Here is a 14,058-nt window from a genome sequence, read left to right on the forward strand (position 1 = left end):
ACACCTGTCTGGCATTCACCTGGGGACCACCCAAGAATGACGATCTCCATTCTCTGTTTATGGTTATCTTGGCTTGGCAATGTACACTCATTGGTCACCCTACTGTGATCACCAAAACCTGGGTCTTCTGAACACAGATGGATTGTGGAAGTCCCTATGGGGCAGGGGATCATTGGATCATCAGCTCTATGGGCCACTTAGGTGAATTCCTTCATTTTACAGCTAAGGACACAGAGGCCTGGAGGAGGGTTATCACTAATCTAAATTCTCATGGCAGAATTTAAACCTATGTCCTCACCTCCAGATCCAACTGCCTCCATAGGGTATTTATTATAGGTCCTCAGGATATCCGTTTGTGTGTGTGTGTGTGTGTGTGTGTTTGTGTGTGTGTGTGTGTGTGTGTGTGTATGTGTGTGTGTGTGTGTATGTGTGTATGTGTGTATGTGTGTGTGGAGAAGGTTGGATTGGGACCACCTCCCCACCCCCTTCTCTTACCTCTTTCTGCTCCCCTTCTTCTGGATCTTTGGGGAGCTTGTGAATCTGACCAAGCAACTAAAGATCCTTCACATCCTGCTTTAAAATCGTACTCTGGAATGCTCATTTTTGAATTGGCCCAGATATGCTGAAGAAAGGATCCTGGAAGGGGATGCTGGAAGAAACTTCCAGGTTGGCCCCCTGCCCTCAGGCAGGTGAATGACTCAAACGTCCCAGACAGATGGTTGTCTATAACCTTCTGAATAACATAGATTATGTTTCATAGTCTTTTGAGCAGGAAGAGACCTTGGAGAAAAATCCTATCTACTCCCCCCACCCCCACCCCCAACTTCTCCATTTTGCAGAGAAGGAAACTGAGGCTCAGATAGGTCAAGGTTACAAGGTCAGCATCAGAATCCAAGTCTTCTGACTAGCTCCTTCCTTGTTAGGGACTGTGTTTGGTTTTGTTTTTCCCATGTCCCTTAGAAATTCCACATTCCCTTTTTTTAAAAAAAAAATCTATAGATGTAAAACTCAGATAAACAAAAGGAAAACGCCACAGACAGCATGATTCCTGATATTTCTGACTCAGAATGAGGAAGTACCAGGTCTCAGCCACATTTTTTGCTTTAATGTCCATAGAAACAAGGTAGCCAGCAGCCCCCTTAGCTGATGAGGAATATCCATCTCAAAGAGAGTGGGCCTGAAAATGTTTTGGTTTAACAACTGGTCCCTCCCCTTCCCCAACGATATGATGAAAGGCCTAAAACAAAACAACCAAGAATGTGAGAGGGAGGGATTATATAAATAATGTAGGTTGGAATTCAGCCCAATTCAGGTAAGGTTATCTGATTTCATCAGGTATGTCTCTGTGTTACTGTGTTTGCTGGTAGTGAGAATTGAATGTTCACAGCTACATTTATTGAAACTTTTTAGTATCATACCTCAAGAACTGGAAGGGACTTCAGAGGCCTCATTTTACAGAACAACCAACTGAGGCATAGAATGGGCACATGAGGAAGGTAAAGAAGTGAACAAAGTTTGCTCTTAAAATAAGTTAAATCTGGGATCAATTCCTGCCTTAGACCTTTGCTAGCTAAGTGTCTCTGAGCAAGTAGATTTCTTCCAGAACCTCAGCTTCTTAAACAATATAATGGGAATGATCATAGAAATAATCAGCATATGGTGGTTTTAAGGACCCGATGAGATCATTGATGTATAAAGTCAGGTATTATGTGGACTATTTGTACCCAACTGTGTCAATGCCTTTTGAGTTCTTTTATTGGTCTGACCAGCCACAATCAGACATTATGTACCCTGACCCCAACATAGTGATATCATTTTGCTCCTCTGAAAAAGAACAGCCATTAAGTCAACTATTGTTACTGTTATTGTTATAATAATAATTATTATTATTATTATGGTTATCATTATAACACTGAACTTGTGATTTCATTGGTGTGAAGGAAAAATGGAGGTCTATCCTTGTTCTTCCATTTAGAGGTAAAGGTTTCCAAGTGACTCACCAAGCCAACCTTTCTCAGAGGCAGACACGGACCCAGGTCATCCTTATTGGAAGGCCAACTCTGTCTAGAGTGTTCTATGCTTCCTCTCATTTTTATTAATTATATTACTATTCAGTGACCTGGCCCAGGACTCTCAAGTGACATTGTTGGGACTGTCAAGGCCATTTCCATTTCCATTTCCACATTACATAAAGCCTGGTATATCTGCCTTTGTCACACTCATATCCTTCTGGGCTTCTTGGCATCCCAACTCTTTCATCTCAAGAATTGCTTAATGGTGGTGTTAGAATCTCATCCTCCCCTGGCTGGGACTGTATCTCTCCTACAGATTCATCATATGTGGCCATGATGAGGAGTAGGGAGTTGTCTGAAAATATTAGTAAAACTGATCATTTTAATTTCTCCTTTTTCTTGCTAAGGGAGCAAAATAATAAGTTGTTTTTACTCATTATATTTATTATTGGGTTGATTACTGTACTAGAAAGGTGCAAAGAAAGGCAAAAACAGCTCCTCCATTCCAAGGGACTCCCCAACTAATGGAGGGGGGCATGAAATGACTTTGCTCACACATAAAACATCTTCAGAGTTGATGGAAGGTGTTTTCAGGAGCAAGGCACTAGTTGCTAGGAGGACAATAAAAGATTGCCTGCAAAGCTAAGAATTGAGCTGAGTTATGAAGGAAACCAGAAAAAGTGAAGAGGGGGAAGATGGAGGATGACTAGCCTGTGCAAGCACATGGACATTGAGAGGCTAGGTCCCAAGGTCATAGATATTAAGCTGAAATGATCTTTGACAGAAAAGGAAACTGAGGCTTGCCCAAAGTCACATTAGTGGTAACATAGCTGGGATCCAAAGTCACAGCTCTCCTTGGTAGCTCTCTAAGGTCCCTCCATCTCTCTAAATCTATGACTGTTAAATTCTTTATTGCTAAATCCAATGGTACCTTTTCTCTGCCCTTGAATTCTCTTCTGCATTGGATACCAGGGAGCCTCCTTTCTTGAAAAATCTTGCCTTCCCCAACTAAGCCCTATTAGCCTGGCTTTCCCATCCCTCTAGAGGCTCTATCCTTCAATTAGCTCAGAACCCCTTATGTCTTTCCTTCAGTTAATTCTCTCTCTCCTTCTGTACCCAAAGATGGATTTTTTATAAGCCTTCTTCAGACCACCCTAGAATTTTAGAACTTGAAGGGGCCTTGGAAATGATCTAATCCCACCCTCATTTTTGTATAAGAAACTGAGGCCCAGAGAAATCAAGAGAATTGCCTAAGGTCATGAAAATAAATAGCCAGAATTTGAATTCTGGTCTTATGACAACATATGGTATGTAGTCACATATGAATATTTGTCAGTTTGTGGGAACAGATGCGCCATTTTCCTCTCCAGTTCTCCAGAGGAGACTTTTGAATAACCTCAATTCTCTGGCATATAGCCACAAACTCAGAAGGAAGTGCTGAAAGTTGCAAAAATTGCTTATATAGAGGCTTCATTTGACTGGAGACATGTTGGAATAGAGAAAGTGTTGGATTTGGAATCAGAAGTGACCTGGGTTCTAATCCCATCTCCTACATTTACTAGTTGTGTGAGCTTCTTGTTAAATTTACAAGTGTATGCATTTGCTCCTTGAAAATTGGCAAATACTTCCAATCAGAGTGTGATTTATTATTCTGTTGATTGTCTAGACGTCAGAAAGTAATGGACAAAATGTTAAGAATGCAGTGGGTATGTTTCTGAACACTTTTTTTTACCAGCACCCCTCTGCATGAACAAATCACTTAATCTCTGAGTCTCAATTTACTCATCTATAAAAGGGGTTTATCCTTAATACAGGTAGTAACTCCTTCATAGAATTGCTATGTGGATCCAACAGTTTTCATTAATGCTGATAGAACCTACTTTACGGGTTATTAATGCAGCATGTTGTAGGTAATAGGAAGGGAATTCAGAAAGACATGTGTTCACATCCCCCATGTGCTCCTGGGCAAGTTACTTAACTTTTCCTTATTTCAGTTTCTTCATCTGTGAACTAGGGAGTTAGACTCATTGACCTCAAGCAGTGGTTCTCTTGGTGTGGTTCCTAAGACTCTTTCAGGGGGGCCTCAAGGTCAGAAGTGTTTTCATCATAATACTAAGACTTTCAATGATAGCAAATACTAATAGATAGAACCCTCAATTAACAGAAGCTCTTTGGAGGGCCTTCAGTAATTTTTAAATGGGGGGAAAAGGGGTTTAGAGACCAAGAAGTCAGAACTACTAGCCTCCAAGACTCCCCCCCTTTTTAGCTTTAAATCTTTGCTTTTATGATCAAATAGTTAACTATTATTAATGCCAGTAAGACCTACATCTCAAGCATTCGGAATAGCATGTTATACTGGACTTGGAGTAGGAATGACTTAATCATTCTAAACCTCAGTTTCCTCATCTGTAAAATCACAATAATCTGCCCCCTGTGGTGATTGTGAGGATCAAATGAGGTCATGTGAAGTGCTTTGCAAATCTTAAACTGCTATGTGGATTGTAGTTGTTTTAGAATCAGCCTGGGGCAATGGATTCAAAAGGTAGAAGGTAGCAATCTCGACAGACTAGGACAGTGAGCAGAGAAGGGAATCTAGTACATTGATAAATAGCAAAATACACTGAGCTAGTAGAGGTCTGAGGGTGGGGGGTGGGATAGACCTGGGTCCTATTTTCAAAAACCCACAAACTCAGATTAGGTAGATTGCAAACTCAATCTGAATTCATAGCGGGTAACACAGTTGCCAAAGGAGTTGATCTGAGTTGGAATGTATTTATAGAAATCTCGTGTCTGGAACAAGGGAGGTGATGACTCCATTATATTCTGCCCTGGTGAGGCTATATCTGGAGAATGATTTTCCATTACAAGAACCACATTTTAACAGGAACACTGATAAAGTGGCTTGTATCCAGCCAGGGGCGGGTGAAGTGTTGGTCAATCTCCCACCCCAGTCACGAACAGCAGGGTATTTTGTAAAAAGACCCAAGATTGGGGCATATTAGTTTTCTTTTGGGTTTCTGAAGAGTTGCCAAGTAGAAGAGAGAATAGGCTTTTCTTCTTACATTGCTGGATAAAACAAAATCAGAGTCATTGAATATGAATTCCTGAAGAGCAGATTTCAGCTCAGAGGAAGGTCAGCTATTCCACAGAGGAAACCTATTATTGGACCCCCAGGATTTTGTCCAGATAAGGTTTATTTCTCTTCTTGTGGATGGTAGGTATTTGATTATCTTCCAGCATTAGACCAATTATTTCAGTGGGGGACTTCTCCTTAAGAAAGAGGTATAGGTGAATGGGGTAGACCAGTAGAATATTTTGGTGAATCTCTCTTACTGTTTTTCCCCTTTCCCCCCTCAACAATGGAAGCTCCTTCCAGCACTCACCACATAGCTTTGTAAGGTCACCAAGATGGAAACCACTACTGGCACCAGCTTCCCTCAAGCCCCTATCCATCAGACAACCAAATAAACTGGCTCAGGCTGGATCTCTTCCCTTGACTGGTTTAACATCTCCATCCCACACTGGGAGCATGTCACCACACCAGCCTGGGTAATTTCACAATGTGGCCACTAGCTGTTCTGCCCTCTGTGACCCCACTATCAGAGTCTCCTGTTAGCACCCAGCTGTCTAAACCACCTCCAGAAGTCTGTTCCTCCTATGCCAGCATGAAGTGACTAAGGGAGAAATGATCACCTCCAAAACAATGGAACTCTTTCCTCTAGAATTCTTGGATACTAATGTCATCAAAATGGGCAGTTTTAGCAGTGTGATTGGGGAGCCAACTAATACAAAGTCTTAGAGAAGTATAGAATATATGAAATTCAGATGAGACTTGGGTTTCCAGACTCAAAGCAAAGAGAAGGCACATTGGGTTGTTTCCTGGGGCACTACCCTCAGTTGGGGGCAGCACTAGTTAGTACAGTGGATAGAGCACTGGCCTTGAATTCAGAAGGATGGGAGTTTGAATCTGGCCTCAGACACTTGTCACTAACTGTGACCTTGGGTAAATCACTTAATCCTAATTTCCTCAGATCCAATCATCCTGATTCCTATCTGGCCACTGGACCCAGATGACTCTGGAGGAGAAAGTGAGACTGGTGACTTAGCACAGGCCCCCTCACTAAAATCTAATTCACGTGCTTGTCATTTCATCACCTCCCTGATGTCATGGTCTTCTTTGAAAATGAAGGACAAACATTTTGTTTTAAACTAGAATTATGGTTTAACTAGCACAGCAGGCTCTCAGTGATGAGTTTGCTTTTTCCTTGTAGAAAAATAGGCATCTTCTCTTAAACTCCATATCATAGATTTAAAACTGGGAGTCTAGTTTGACTAAGTTGGAACATGCATGATCATATCAGTGATGGTTTTTGATGTGATGAGAATTATGCAATGCACTAAAAATATAATGACACAAAAAATGAACTGTGAAATCCCTGTCTTTGGGAAGCTTATACTCAGTTGGGAGACAGCATGTGACTTGCCCAATATCACATACCTAGTAAGTGTCTGAGGCTGGATTTGAACTCAAGTCTTGACTTCAGTCCTGGTGATCTATCCACTGTACCACCTGGCTGGCTGACTTTTTTTGGCTTCCTTATTGTCCCAATTTCTTTAGAAAGCCTCTTTTGATTTTCCCTTAATTCTGGTGCCTTTTCGCTGTTTATTATCTCCAATTTATTATATATATGTATATATCATTGTACATAGATGTTTGATGTTATTTCCCACATTATAAAGTTGGAACTGTCACTTTTCCTTTCTTTGTATCCCCAGTACTTAGGACAGTGTTTATAAATGTCTTGACTTTTACAATAGTTCAAATTAGAAGTGACAAGGATATGAACCAGAGTGGGTACTATATGAATGGAGATAGAGATGCAAAGGAAGAAATGCTAAAAGTCTTGACAATTGATGGAATGAAATAATATTATGGATGAATATATGATCATCATTATTATTATATTTCCCTATATAATGAGATATATAAGGATAAAGAGAGAGGAAGACTGAACCAGTGCTATGAACTTGTCAGAAAAAGAGTAGTTAGGAAGATGGGTGATGGGTGGGTTTGAAAATGAATTATATAAAATAAGATAGATAGGAAAGAGTACCATTTAGGAAGAGGGTAGCGAAGGAGTCAATTTATATTTTTTTCTAGAAGTGATAGGAAGTCCAGGAAATATTTATAGTGTGTGTGGAGCTGAGCAGGGAGAATCATGGTGAGATCATGCTCAGCCTCCAGGATCTATTTACTCAGGTCAAGAGATTTCAAGAACTATGTCTTAACTATGTCAACATTGTAATTCTTAAGTTATCTCCCCATGCTTTAGATACTAGTTTGCCCGTCTGTTCAGTCTTGTTATCTTTCATAGCTTCTGGATAGGGCCAGCCAACCTGCCCTGGCAGCAATCGAACAAAATTAATAAAATCATTCAAGATTGCTTATATCCTTTTATGGTTGTTGCTGTTGTTTAAAATACTGCATGGCATTTATGATAGCAAGTCTTACCAATTTTTCAGAATATTTTTAAGTTGCTTCTTAAAATACCAAAACCTAGTTGTTTTGGCAAAAGTTTTTATTTTTTATTTCAATGAAATAATTTCAAAAAAATTTCAAAACTTTGGGGGTTGAGTTATTAAGGAATCTTCCCTCACGACTTGCAAATACAACAACAAAGAACAGGGTGGAATTTAACTTTAATCCAGTGATTTCACACCATTCAGTAAAGTTGCCTGGAATTCCCAAAGAGAGGAAAAGAAGATTGTTTGGTCCATAGCCTGCAGAGTCCTGTTTGCCATGGCCCTTTCAAGTCTCTCTCAAACCTCTCCTCACCTTACTAGCATCCCTCCTTTATACTCAGCCAAGAGTTTGGTCTTATACAATCTGGATCAATAACTGGAATAAAAGAATGAATATGAATGAATGAATTAAAGAAAAAAGCATTTATTTAAGTGCTTACTGTGCTAAGAATGGAGAAGAGAAACAGATCGAGAAATAACAGTACAAAGTGGGATAATTAAAGCATATCTTAAGAACTATGTATTTAGATGATATCTGATATCTCTCGTATTTTTTTTTTTAGGTTTTTGTAAGGGAAATGGGGTTAAGTGACTTGCCCAAGGCCACATGGCTAGGTAATTATTAAGTGTCTGAGGCTGGATTTGAACGAAGGTACCCCTGACTCCAGGGCTGGTGCTCTATCCACTGTGCCACCTAGCCGCCCCTATCTTTTGTATCCTTGGAGAATTAGTTGTTCCTGATAACTGAGATTATTGGAAGCAGTGTAGATGACAGAAAAGAGACCTTAAAGATCTAATCTGGTCAAATCACCTCATTTTACAGATAGGAAAACTGATATACTTAATATACTTATTAAATATACTAATAAACTTAGTATACTACAGATCCAGTTAGTGGCTCCTATTTCTATCTGCCGTGCTAGTTCGATCCCCTCATCTTGTTTATTGAGTAAGACCACAATCTCTTTCCTCTCTAGCCACTCCTGCCTCTTTTCATTTTGTTGCTTCCATCCTACTGGGAGCTTGAAAATGAGATGGTTAGTCACATGATAATTCTTTATGTCAACTGTGGCTGTTAGCGTGTTCTTTGTTTTCTTCTTCTAGGTTCTTAGGTTCCAGGTAAGTGAAGCATCATTGAACTTTTTGCAGTATTATCTCTCAGGAAATTCTTGGCAGTGGCTATCATATTAAATCAATGTATCTTTCAAATGGTGAGAAGAAAAGTCTTCTTTCCTTGCTTGTTACCTGGATCCCTAGGAAGTCTAACAAAAGTCAGACTACAGGGTAGAGGGTTGAGATTTCTGCATCATACCTTATTATTTTGAAAAAATTGAGTAAAGAAAGGAAAATTTCCAAATAAGGGTGCAATAGCAGCCCTGACCTAAGAAGAATTTCTAAAATACAATTTAGGCCTTTGCCCTGGCATGTAAAGAATGCAGACTGTTAACTGACCCATAGGATTCTGTCTGGATCTGTGTCTTAGGTGAAATGTTGAAATTTGTAGAGTCCTTGACCACTCGTCTGGAAGTGGGTGCTTTTAAAACTTGGCTTAATGGGGCTGTCATTTCCTTGAAAGCCAGAATGAAAAAGATCTTAAAAGTGGACTTCAATTTCTAATGAAAAGAGTAGGTAGGAAAACATCACTGCCCAAATGCTGGGGGGTTGGGAAATTTTTAAAAACTCAGCAAGTTAGGTTCAAATCCCACACACCTTTAACTCCTATCTTTAGGCTACTATGCAAAGGGACAAGGGTAAGTAAGAAAAAACCTGAATTCAAAGAGTTCATTGAGAGACTTGATCTAGATTCTCAAGGAATTCTCTGGAGAATTGATCTAGACCCTAGGGTCCCTTCTAGAATGAGCTTTTTTCTTTTCTTTTTTAAGGCAGTCAGGGTTAAGGGACTTGCTCAGGGTCACACAGCTAGTAAATGTTTGACAATGGATTGGAACTCAAATCCTCCTGACTCCAGGGTGGGTGCTCTACCCACTGTACCACCTAGCTACTCAAGTTCAAGCTGATGACTTTTTCTCAGTTCTCATCCTTCTTGACCTCAATCTGCAGCATTTGCTCCTGCTGACCACCCTCTCCCCACCCAGGCACCCTCTTCTCAAGATATGGTAAAATTATCCTCTCCATTCCTACCACTGTGATCCCTCCTCTTCAGACCCTTTTTGTAGGCTCCTCTTCCCTAGGTTTTCTACCTGAGGTCCTACCTGAACTCCCTTCGATTCTCTGCTACACTTCCCTATTTAGTGACCTCCTAAGTGCCAGTGGGTTTAATTTTCAACTCTGTGTCTGTTTCTGTACTGAGCAAAAGTCACACATCACCAGGGACAGCTGGTTATATCTGAGACCCAGCCAGGTTAGCTGTCCTGAAGCAGCTAGGCAATTCACAACATCAAACTTGGAATCAGGAAGTCCTAAGGTTTTATTTTTGTTTTTAGCTTTTTACAAGACAATGGAGTTAAGTGACTTGCCCAAGGTCTGAGGTCAAATTTGAACTCAGGTCCTCCTAACTCCAGGGCCAGTGCTCTATTCACTGCACCACCTAGCTGCCCCAAGTCCTAAGTTTTAACTTGTCTCTAACTCTTATCATGAACACTTGTCACTTAATCCCTCCCCCACCAACCTCAGTTTCTTCATATATAAAATGGGGATAATACTAACCTACCAGTGATCACTGGACCAGTGATTTTTGTTTTAGCAGGAATACTTTTTTTTAGGTTTTTGCAAGGCAATGGGCTTAAGTGACTTGCCCAAGGCCATGCAGCTAGGTAATTATTAAGTGTCTGAGGCTGGATTTGAATTCAGGTCTTCCTGACTCCAGGGCTGGTACTATATCCACTGCGTCCCCCTAGCCGCCCCTAGCAGGAATCTTTAATAGGTGAAGAAATTTCCTCCTCTAATATAGGTCAGCATCTTCTCAGAGAAGGGACACAGGGACACTGAGAGATTCAGAACTCGGACAGGCTATGCATCTCAGGCAGCACTTGAACTGGGCTGCAGCCTCCCGGCTCCAAGCTTCCGCTCTGCTACTGATGTGCTTAGTGTTTTCAGCCATTGCAATCCCTGAAGATCACTTAGATCCAGAACACAATGTCTCTCACTGGAAGAGGTGTGCCCACGGACAGAATGCTTTATGAACAAAAGCCATTTTTCCCAAGGGCCGGATTTAGAGACCTGAAGGTTCAACATGAGAATTCAATATTTTTAGATCACTCCTCCAAACATGATTGCATTTGAAGATATGATGTAAATAGGTATTTTCTCTGTTGATGACTAAGCATGAGGGCACCATCCCAATTATATTGGTCCAACCCAAATGGGGAGTCTAATAATGAATTCAACTGCATTGAACACTGGCTGAGCATCAAAGCATAGAAATCCATGGTGGTTAATCAAGCCTCCTTTCCCATAATTTAAGAGCATCCCCAACTCCTACATTCATGTGACTAAATAATATGAACACTATGAAATGTCTGCCTCCCACCTTTCCATTCCCATACTCTACAACTTCCCCATCCCCCCCTTGCAGTTCCTAGGTTCCTAAATTTGGAATGGGGTTTGAATTCTGACTCTGCTCTTTCTACTGATGTGACCTTGGGCAAAGTCACTTTCCTCAGCTATAAGATGAGAGGAACAGATAGGAAAAGTGGGAGAGACACTGTGATGTTAGAAATAATGAGATTCGGCAATGGACTGAATATGTAGATAAGAGGAGGATAACCCAGGTTAGAGATGAAATCTGAAGAATAGTCATTGAAGAGATGGCAATTGATGGCTCAGTGGATAGAGTACTGGGCCTGGAATCAGGAGGACCTCAGTTCAGGCTAGCCTCAGACACTTACAATCTCTGTGATCCTGGGCAAGTCACTGAAACACATTTGTCTCAGTCTCCTTATCTGTAAAATGAGAAGGAAATGGCAAACTATCTCAGGATCTTTGCCAAGAAAATTCAAGAGTCAGGAATGAGTCAACAACAACATCACCTTAGGTTTTTGGGACACATTGAGCATGGGATGCCAGAGGGACATTGATTTTGACATAGGCAGACCATTCAACTAACAGAATTGTGACATGTGGGATAGACGTCCTAGGCTGAGCCTGGCATAGCCAAGAGATTTAGAGAAAGGCTGTATTGATTAGCATGATGGCATTGTCTCAGCTGAACCTCAGAGCCTGATTGCTTCCCTTTCTCTCTCTCTCTCTCTCTCTCTCTCTCTCTCTCTCTCTCTCTCTCTCTCTCTCTCTCTCTCTCTCTCCTCTCTCTCTCTCTCTCTCTCTCTCTCTCTCTCTCTCTCTCTCTTTCTCTCTCTCTCTCCTCTCTCTCTCACACACACGCACGCACGCACGCACACATACAACTCAACGATTTCTAAACGCATGGCTGACATGTTAAGGTCTTCCAGGGATCTAGCCTGGTATGTCTTGATCTTCTTATTCTTTGATTACTAGTTCAGATGTTCGAGCTACAAATGGAATCAAAAGGATACAGATGTTTCTCTGCATCACTTGCCAAAAGTCCAGATCTTAGGGTCAGGGTGGACCACCATATAGATTTGTTGTCCTTAAGAGTAAAGAACCAGTGGTTTATTTGGGTCTTGTGAGGAATGAACTCCTTGCACACAATCCACAGCACCAAATTTTGAATCTTGTTGCAAGGAGCCAAGACAACAAGTATAGAACACTGTGCATCATGAAGATGTCTTATTTCTTCAGTATCATTTCCTCAGTTCTTTCTCAAGTCATTTTCTCTTTTCTTTATTTCTATATCAGGATTAAAAGAGCTTTTAGTCTCTTAAACTGTATCGTGGGCTTCGTAAAGGAACTTTTATTCTTTTAATCTTTAAGATTTAAAGTGTTTTCATTGTGATTTTTAAAAGTGTTTTCAATTGTTTAGTCTTTTAAACTGTATTGTGAACTTGGTAAAAAGAATTTTTTTCTTTTGGTCTTTAAGATTTAAAATGTCTTCATTGTGATTTTTTAAAACTATTTTCAATAAGTAATAGTTGGAATTCAAATTTTTGGCGCTTGGGTGGGGAAAGGATTGCAGAATTGTTAATAACCCTGTACATATATCCTGTGAGCCTCTTCAAATATATCTAGTAGCAATTAGTGCCACATAGCTGATCATTTTTTACTTCAAAATATGGTCCCAATTTTTTGATCTTCAGAATTTGATCATCAGAATTTTTCTCAAGATTCGTTGTTTGGGGTACTGTCATTGTCAAGCAACTGTCGGGTGTCTTGGATGTTCCCTGTGTGTCAGAACTACCCTCTGACTTTTTAAGCCCATTTTTCTGGCTCTGTAAAACCCCTGCTTCCTGTCCCACCTGCCCCACCACCACACACAGGCAGGAGATGTTTTGCCCTGTTGAATCCCAAATCCAGAACAGAAAGAATCCTAAGAGATCATCACAGTCAACCTCACCTAATCTTACAGGGGATGTGCAGAGAGGGGGAAATGTCTCAGTCATACAGCTAATAAGTCATAGAGCTTAGATTCCAACCCAGGCCCTCTAACTCCAAATCCATTGTGCTTTCCCCCTTCACTGTATTTCTTCCTTCCAAGCTACTCTTGATTGGGTGTCCAGTTCCCCATCATGCTAGAGGACTGGCCTCGTTACACTCTCATTGAGTTGTATGTGTGTTTATGGGTCCCTATATTGATTTTTTAAAAAAATCTATAGAAGGCTAAAATTAGATGCTTGTTTAGACTCTAATCTTTCTTGTTATAGCCTGTAATTTTTTAGTTTCAAAGACACTAATGGAGTAGTTTCCTCTGATCAATACACATTGAAATACAATTCTCTGGGGCGGCTAGGTGGCGTAGTGGATAAAGCACCGGCCTTGGAGTCAGGAGTACCTGGGTTCAAATCTGATCTCAGACACATAATAATTACCTAGCTGTGTGACCTTGGGCAAGCCACTTAACCCCATTTGCCTTGCAAAAACCTAAAAAAAAAAATACAATTCTCCTGATGTTGGGTTTTTCGTTTAGTTTTCTGTGCCAGAGATATTGAGTAATTTCTATTTCTCACCTGCATATTCAGTCTATTATTATTATGAGGGCGGCATTCTTTCTTGGGGCACAGCTTTGTAAATATTGCAACATGCATGATTGTGATAATTTACATTGATGTGGTATTTACAGCTGAAGGCTTCCCACAAGACTCAGATCAAATCGGGCTTTTCCTGGTCCTCCTGGTTGTTGATGCATTATTCCTCTTTCCAATTCCCTGCAGCCTAATGTATGTGTGTATATACATATATATATATATATATATATATATGTATGTATACACACACATATATATGTGTATATATGTATAGACACATCTTTTTGTTTCTTCTTATATATGTTATGTATGCATGTATATAGGTATATACATGTATACACATCTATTTTTTGTTTGTTATTGTTGTTTCTTCTTCTTCTTCTTCTTTCTTCTTCCTCTTCATCTTCTTCTTATTATTATTATTATAATTATTTTAGCCCAGATCCTCTTGCTGGAATTCCAGG

The 14,058-nt window shown here is 40.3% G+C and overlaps 1 protein-coding gene and 1 long non-coding RNA gene across 18 annotated transcripts in view; both read left to right on the forward strand.

Annotated features, from left to right (window-relative positions):
• Nucleotides 1-13,775, forward strand: part of LOC141488850 (uncharacterized) — a 54,460-nt gene extending 40,685 nt beyond the window's left edge. Inside the window, exon 3 of the long non-coding RNA XR_012468821.1 lies at nt 1-13,775. This exon is cut by the window's left edge and continues 25,342 nt beyond it. This is a non-coding gene — a long non-coding RNA (uncharacterized LOC141488850).
• Nucleotides 1-14,058, forward strand: part of SPECC1 (sperm antigen with calponin homology and coiled-coil domains 1) — a 413,523-nt gene that overhangs the window by 162,194 nt on the left and 237,271 nt on the right. The window lies entirely within an intron of this gene.

This window comes from Macrotis lagotis, chromosome 5 (genome assembly GCF_037893015.1).
Source record: "Macrotis lagotis isolate mMagLag1 chromosome 5, bilby.v1.9.chrom.fasta, whole genome shotgun sequence".
Lineage (NCBI taxonomy): Eukaryota > Metazoa > Chordata > Mammalia > Peramelemorphia > Peramelidae > Macrotis > Macrotis lagotis.